The sequence below is a fragment of the Pinus tabuliformis genome, chromosome 2_2 (assembly GCF_031772625.1).
Source record: "Pinus tabuliformis cultivar Carrire ecotype Pingquan chromosome 2_2, CPIR1, whole genome shotgun sequence".
NCBI classification, from domain to species: domain Eukaryota; kingdom Viridiplantae; phylum Streptophyta; class Pinopsida; order Pinales; family Pinaceae; genus Pinus; species Pinus tabuliformis.
Window position 1 is genome coordinate 1221087023 of NC_142300.1, and position 7320 is coordinate 1221094342.

A 7320-nucleotide genomic window follows, 5' to 3' on the forward strand; every position below is an offset into this window, starting at 1 on the left:
CGATGAATGCCACCTTGAATCCTTTGTCTTCCATCGCCAAGATTGAGACTAGATTCTTCTTTAGATCAGGTACATATCGTACTTCTTGAAGATGAACGGTGTTACCTTGATTCAATTGAAGGGTAACATTCCCAACTCCCTTCACGGGATAGGTGGCATAGTCTCCAAGGATAATTTCCAAATTTGTCTCCTTCTCTATCATATTTGAAAGAGCTTTTTTGTACCCGGTGAAGTGCCTTGAGGCATCACTATCAATCAACCAATTTCCCAAAGTATCCGAAGGAGAGGCAGTAGAGAGAGCAGATATAAGATAAAATTCCTTTTGCTTAGAATTTACAACATTAGACTCATCATACCTGAAGTTTCTTGTTCTTTTAGAAACTCGATCATTTCCAAGTTGAGTAGCAGAAGCATTTATTTTCCCTTTGTTGTTGAACCTGCCATTCCTTTGATTGTTGTTGTTGTTGCCCCTGGAATGATTGTGATCATCATCATGAGATGTGTCCCTTCTATTTGGACACTCCCTGGCATAGTGACCAAACTTGTTGCAAATGAAGCATCTTCCCTTCATTCCATTTTTGAATCCCGATCTTCCTTAACTTTGCTTCTTTGAACCTGCATTGTTCTTCTTCTTGGCATGAGCGGAGAATGCGGTAGGATTATTCCTATTCGAAGGCATCTCCAATTCCATCATCCTTGTTTCTTCTTGAGAACATCTAGTTAGCAATTCTTCAAAATCTGTATTTCTGTAGTTATTGAGAATAGTAGTGTTGAACACATGCCATTCGGGAGGAAGACCTCCAAGGGCAATGAGAGTGAACTCCTTGTCAGCAATAGCTTCACCAATTGAAAGAAGATCGTTTCTCATCTCGGTAATCCTCATGAAGTAGGATTGAATATCCTCACCTTTTCCCTTCTTTATATCCTTTAGCTTGTTCTTGAGGAAAAGAATTTGATTTGCATTGCTAGATTTGAACATGCCAACCACCCTGTCATATATCTCCTTTGATGTATTCAAATCGGAAATGTAAGCAACTAAGTGCTTATGTATAGAATCCCTAATGATCTTCTTGGCTTTGACTTCACCCTTCTTGTACTTTGACTTAGCAGCAGCCGATGCATTTGAAGGAGGTTCCAAAATCTTTCCCTGCACATAATCCATAACATCGTGCTCTTCTAAAGTCAAATCAAGAGACATCTTCCATGCATGATAATCAGACTTATCATGAAGCTTATCATCAGACTTGAAGTAGGATGTGGAGGCCATTGAATCTTGTCTTTGATCAGTGATTGCTCCTCTTAGTGATTGCTCTTCACTCTTGCTTGGGCTTTGTCTTCACCTCAGCTCTAATACCATGTTAATTTTAGGATAACAATGGTATGTTCTATGTTTAGAGAAATTTTACTTCAATTTCTTCATTAGCCCAATATCATATTCAGATTAGCAATCACATCAACATGATAGTCAAATGAAAATAGAACATAAACAATAACAGTGGAAGACAAGTCAACACAAGAGGACACAAGATATGGCACCAGCCAGGGACAAACCCCAATGTGGGGAAACCCTTGATCAATTCTTCTTATAATTCTTCAAAAGTTCAGCAAAGCGAGAGTACAATTTACAATATTCACTTGCCGACACTAATCAGTCAAAATAGGAGAAACAGAAAGCCCTAACCAAAAAGTAAACCGCTAGTCAATATGGTTGAAATTGACCTCCAAAACAACTCGGTCAACCTTGGTCAACTCGGCCTCCAACAGCAAGATAATGCAGCCCAAAACAACCGAAAATAACCAGTCAAACTTGGTCAACCAAAAGTCAATGCAACAACCTGAATTAGGGCAGACAACGCTGGTCAACGCAAGGGTTAAATTGCCTCTGTTTTTGTGCCCAAAACAATGGCATGCCCAAACAAAAGTCTCCCTCACAAAACCGAAGTCAAACAAGGTCAATGCTGGTCAAAGTCAGCCTCCTGAAATTTCGGTCAAATTTTGTCAACGCAGCAGCTAGAAAAGACAGTCTTCCTTTCGCACGTGTGGAGAGAGAGCGACCCAGAAATTTGTACCCAATCAATATGAGAGAGAGAAAGATGAATGAGATGAGATGCCAAAATGAGGAGGAGGTACCTTGTATTCATATGCAACATTGAAGGTTGGAGGAGGTTAATTTGATGGTTGGTCGACCTGGACAATTTGTCCATAATCAAAATAAATTCATAACTTCATTTGTATATGTCAAAATGGGATGATCTTTAGATCAATCCTACACCTCTCGGAAAGAGGAATCCAAGAAAAATATCAATTGCCTCATAAGAGCTGTCCAAAGTGATGTTTAGCCCTAGTTGCCAAATTTAACAATATCCCTGGATGCGAGAAGATGTAGCTAGGCTCATAAGAGAATTGTATGTTTTTTTGTACCAGCAAGCCTAGTAACAAGAAACAGGGTCTATACCATCCCTTACCTATACCCACTCGTCTTTGGAAAAGCAGTTCCATGGAATTTGTTCAAGGTTTACTAACAACCAAGAAGAACTTGACTACCTACTCATGGTAATTGACAAGTTCAGCAAGATGTACATTCTCATGCCTATAAAAAACCATCAGCGGGCAAGAATCAACAAAGTTATTCTTTGGACAGGTTTGCATGCACATTGAAATCCCAAGGAGCATTGATTCATATAGGGACCAAGATTTCTCAGTGCATTTTGGACTACATTGTGGGAGATGGATACGAATTTGAAGGGGTCTACAACATTCCATACATAGACATATGGGAAAATATAAGTAGTCAATAGGACTGTGGTATAGCATTTGAGGGGCTACAATCAAGAGCATCCAAAGACTTCGATGAAAATGTGGTATATACACAACACTCTTATAATAGGGTTGTCCACACCAATGTTGCACGAAGAGGAGGCGAAGCGGAAGCATTTTTTGGAAGCGGTGACGGGGAAGCGTCATTTTCCAAAAATCTAGGAAGCGAAGTGTCTGCAGAAGCGTCTGCTATATATATTATATATATATATATATATTTTTGCATTTATACTCAAAACAAACATCCCAAATAGCAAATTAATTGTAGAAGACATGAAAACATGCATATTTTTGCATAAATCAATATAGATATAACATCCATTGTACATTAATGATTAATTAATCGAGCATCAACCATCTAGAATCTAGATTCTTCTCCTCTTGTCTAGCCTTTGCCTCTACCTCGATTGTCTAGGAATATTAGTCAACATTGCCCAATTTTGATCAAACTACCTAGTTCAAGACTTAAAATATGGTAGAAAAAGCTTAACAAGCTTGATCGATGATTTTGACTTGATTGAAAGGTAATTTTTTGCTAAGGGCGTGCCGCGTGACAAAGGAGTTCAACAATGAACACACCCAACACTAAGGTACATATAGGGCTTAGTGCTCTTGATTAAATGCTAATCGCATACCTTCATACTTGATATAATCTAATGAAATGCCACAATCCCATTGATCCTGAATTCCTGAAAACTGTTAAGTCTGCTGAATTTTGAATAGGATATGAAATTCTATTTTCTCCATATGAAGTCCAATGAGGTTGGAACCACTCTCAAACATCCTGAGTCATTTCATGGTAATGTTAAAAATTTAAGTAAAAGGATGAAAATGAAAAATAAAGGAGAATGTCACTTTTACTTTAAGAATTTAACATTACCATGAGGGAGCATCTGCTATATTTATATTTTTTTTTTGCCTTCATTCGTCACCCTAACCCAAGGTGGACCCACCCCCAACAAGCAAACTCACCTAAAATTAAAAAAAAAATTGAAAAAAAAAAAAACGATTTTCTAAACGCTTTTCCGGAAGCTTTTCCGGAAGCGTACGGGAAGCGTACGCTTCCTCCTCCGAAGCGCCGTACGAAGCGCGCTTCAGCGCTTCGGAAGCGGTGCTTCCGTACCACGCTTCCGAATTTCCAGGAAGCGGCAAAAAATTCGGAAGCGGCGCTTCCGAATTTCGGAAGCGCGCTTCCGGCCAAGCTTCCTAGGCGCTTCCGTACGGGACGCGCTTCGGGGCTTGGAACTGGTGGGGGAGGGCGCTTCGTGCAACATTGGTCCACACTTCTACTATTAAGTTCCCATTTGAAACTTGTTTTGGATATTTCCGCCCTTCACCTTTGGATATTGCATATGGATAGGAAGGATAAGTGAGGGGGGATCTAACAGGAGATGCATTAAGGGCAGAAAAAATGTTGAGAAGATTAGGAAGATCCATATATAGATATAGGAGATGCTACAGAAGTCGTAGGGAAAATAAAAGGGCAGGCATTATTGGCACAGAATAGAGAATTTGTTTAAAGTGCGAGGCAGAGTATGGTTACAATTGAACAAGGAGAGGCTATAGGGTCCTATTAAGAAAATCAAGGCTCTACAATATGGTTCCTTTGAAATACAAGAAAAGGTGAGAGATAATGCATATAGACTCAATCTACCCCCACACATGCACATTACGTAGTGGTGAATGTAGAAAATATGAAACTATATGAGCCTTCCATGATGGATCGTGAAAAGGAACAAGTCCTACCTTTTGTAGAGGATTTAGCACCAGATGCTTAAGCAAAGTTGGCAAAGGACACATATTTATAGAAGAGGTCTAGAATTACAAGACAATGGTAGCATGACCTTTGGAAGATTTGATTGAAAGGACAACTTCCAAACAAGTCTAAATGGTACTCCAAGGAGAAGGTAGAAGAAAAAATTTCTGACCTCATTTAGTAAAAGCTTTTGGGGAACAAAATCCTCGCAACATGGAGAGGCATGATCCATATTAGATAATTATATTATTTTTCATTCATCTTGATGCCTTTAGAGTGGAAAAATTGGAGGAATCAACTCATAGCACCATTTTCACCAGCAGATCCTAGTTGGCCAATTGGCGTTTTAAACCTTCTAGAGGTAATTTGAGTCCATTCCTAAAGATTTTTGGGGCCCAAAACTCTTGCTTGTGTTAGACCTCTTAGTTTTTTTCTACACTCAAATACCTTTCCAATAATGCAAAAAATACTTCAAAGAGAGTCTATATGCAAAAGTTATGCAACTTGTAAGTTGATCTTCCTTTTTTGACCACCATGATTCGAAAGGATGCCAAGTCAACCCCATTACTCATGGAAAAAGGGGAAACCATATGAACATGATGAAGAAGACTCTAGAAGGGCCAATACTATAACTTTAGTTAATCGTTAAAAGAATCAAACTTAACCACTAGTTGGCTATTAGGTTGTGTTATTTTCGACCCACTAGGAGAAAAAGGGATTCCATTTTATTCGAGTGCATTCTGCTCTATGGATGAACAGAGTAGCTACAATTGGATAGAAAGAGAGATCAAACAAAAAGGGTTTGTGTTTTGTAGCAGCCTGCAGGGTGCAAGTGTCATTCCTTTGTACTTGCATCCATTTTCATTCAAAGAAATAGAGAGCAAAGCCACATCACCTTCCAACTGGCTTTTCTCCCACAAGAGGTTCCCAAAGCATATCATATGTCATTATGGCTTATGAGTGTTCATTTTTTTCACTATTCTCTATTTTCCATATTTCATATATTTCATGCATAATCAAAAAAAATAATTTCATAAATCTAGGAATCTAAGGAAAATTAACTTTCATCATATAGATTTAAGATTTTCAATATGTTTTATCAGATCTATTGTGACGAAATGTCCAGTGGAATATCCACAGCAATTTACGGATCACCAAAAATGCACTTAAGACAATCAAGGTTTGTTAATTTTACTTAACAATGGTATGTTCTATTCTTAACACAATTACTTCAATGTCCCTTAGCAGACCAATGACAATTTCCAATTTAGTTTTCCAATAGCAATCACATTAACCATAAATCACATTGACAGTAACTGTAGATAGAACATGAATAATAAAGTGGAGAAAACAAGCGAAGACAAGAGGACACCAGATTTGGCGGACGCTAGGGAAAATCCCCAAGATGGGGAAAACCTTTTTACCAATTCTTCTTATTATTATATCAAATGTTCAATGGAAAGAGAGAGTACAAAAAGTCAAAATTGACTTGCCAAATCAAAATCAAAATAGCCCTGTCAAATCTGCAGTAAACTACAGTCAAATTCAGCCCTAACCAAAAGTCAAAGATGGTCAACACAGCAACAAAACATACCCTTTGAAGCTCAATTAAAGGCAGTCAAACTCGCCTTGAACAAGTGGTCAAAGTCAACCCAAAACAGTGCCAAAGTCAGCGATCAAACTTGGTCAAATTCTGCCCTGGAAATCTGCAGTCAAAGTGCTTAAATCACCTTGATTTCTGTGCCAAATGGTATGGCCTGCCCAAACATAAAATAGCGAGAAAGATCTCACTCAAATTCTACTTGGAAATTTACTCAACGCTAGTCAACGATGTTCAAACTACATGAGAATTCTGAAATTTTCGTCCTTGTAATTTTGTCGTAAAATTCATCCTCCTTGCCACACGTGTGAGAGAAAAGATATGCCCAATAGTTGTACGAACCAATGAGAGGAGAGAGAAGAATGTGTGAGTGAGTGAGGTGCCAAATGAGGTTGGAGGTCACTTATATTTATACAAGTCGTTGAGGGTGAAGTGACATGTCCATTGGGCTTCATGAGCCTACATGATGATGTGGTCGACCTTGACAATTTGCACGTGTGGGCTTGACCTCAAAAACATATTTTCCCTTGTCCAAATTTGATGATCTTTAGGTCGATTTTGGTCCTCTTGAAAAGAGGAATTCAATGCAATCATCATCTCCATCAAATGAGCTGTCCAAAGTGGAATTTGGCCCTAGTTGCCAATTTTAACACTCCCTCTCAACTAGGGAGAATTCCACCTACCAATCCATCCATCATCATTGATCATCATGCCATCCTGTCATCATGAACCATCTTTGTATCTCATCTCAACTCTATTGAACACTGATATAGATATTGAAGAAGAATCGATCAAGAGTGAGTCACAAGACCTTACCACTCTCCACTAACAAAAGTCAGTTCAGGGTGGAACCCGCAATCAGACTTGATCCCAGATCAAGTTGTTAAACACCATGCATCCAAGACATAGGGAGTACGACAGTACACAATGCATTCCCCTGTAGTGTTATGGTCCCTATCCTCTTTTCCCAACTCAATGGCCAGATGAGAGGTACTTCCATGAGTCCCAGACTACATGGGTAGGATGTATGTTGGGGCATCCGCAGGAGAAGGTGAACACTCATTCTGCTCATATGCCATAGGAGAAGGTAAGCCATCACCCTACACACGTGTCATCAATCGTAGGGGAAGGTCAACCACTCACCCTA

General features: G+C 39.1%; 1 protein-coding gene across 2 annotated transcripts in view; it reads right to left on the minus strand.

The window, feature by feature from the left end:
• The window catches only part of LOC149197888 (protein PIN-LIKES 6-like), a 442686-nt gene that overhangs the window by 164088 nt on the left and 271278 nt on the right, over positions 1 to 7320 (minus strand). The window lies entirely within an intron of this gene.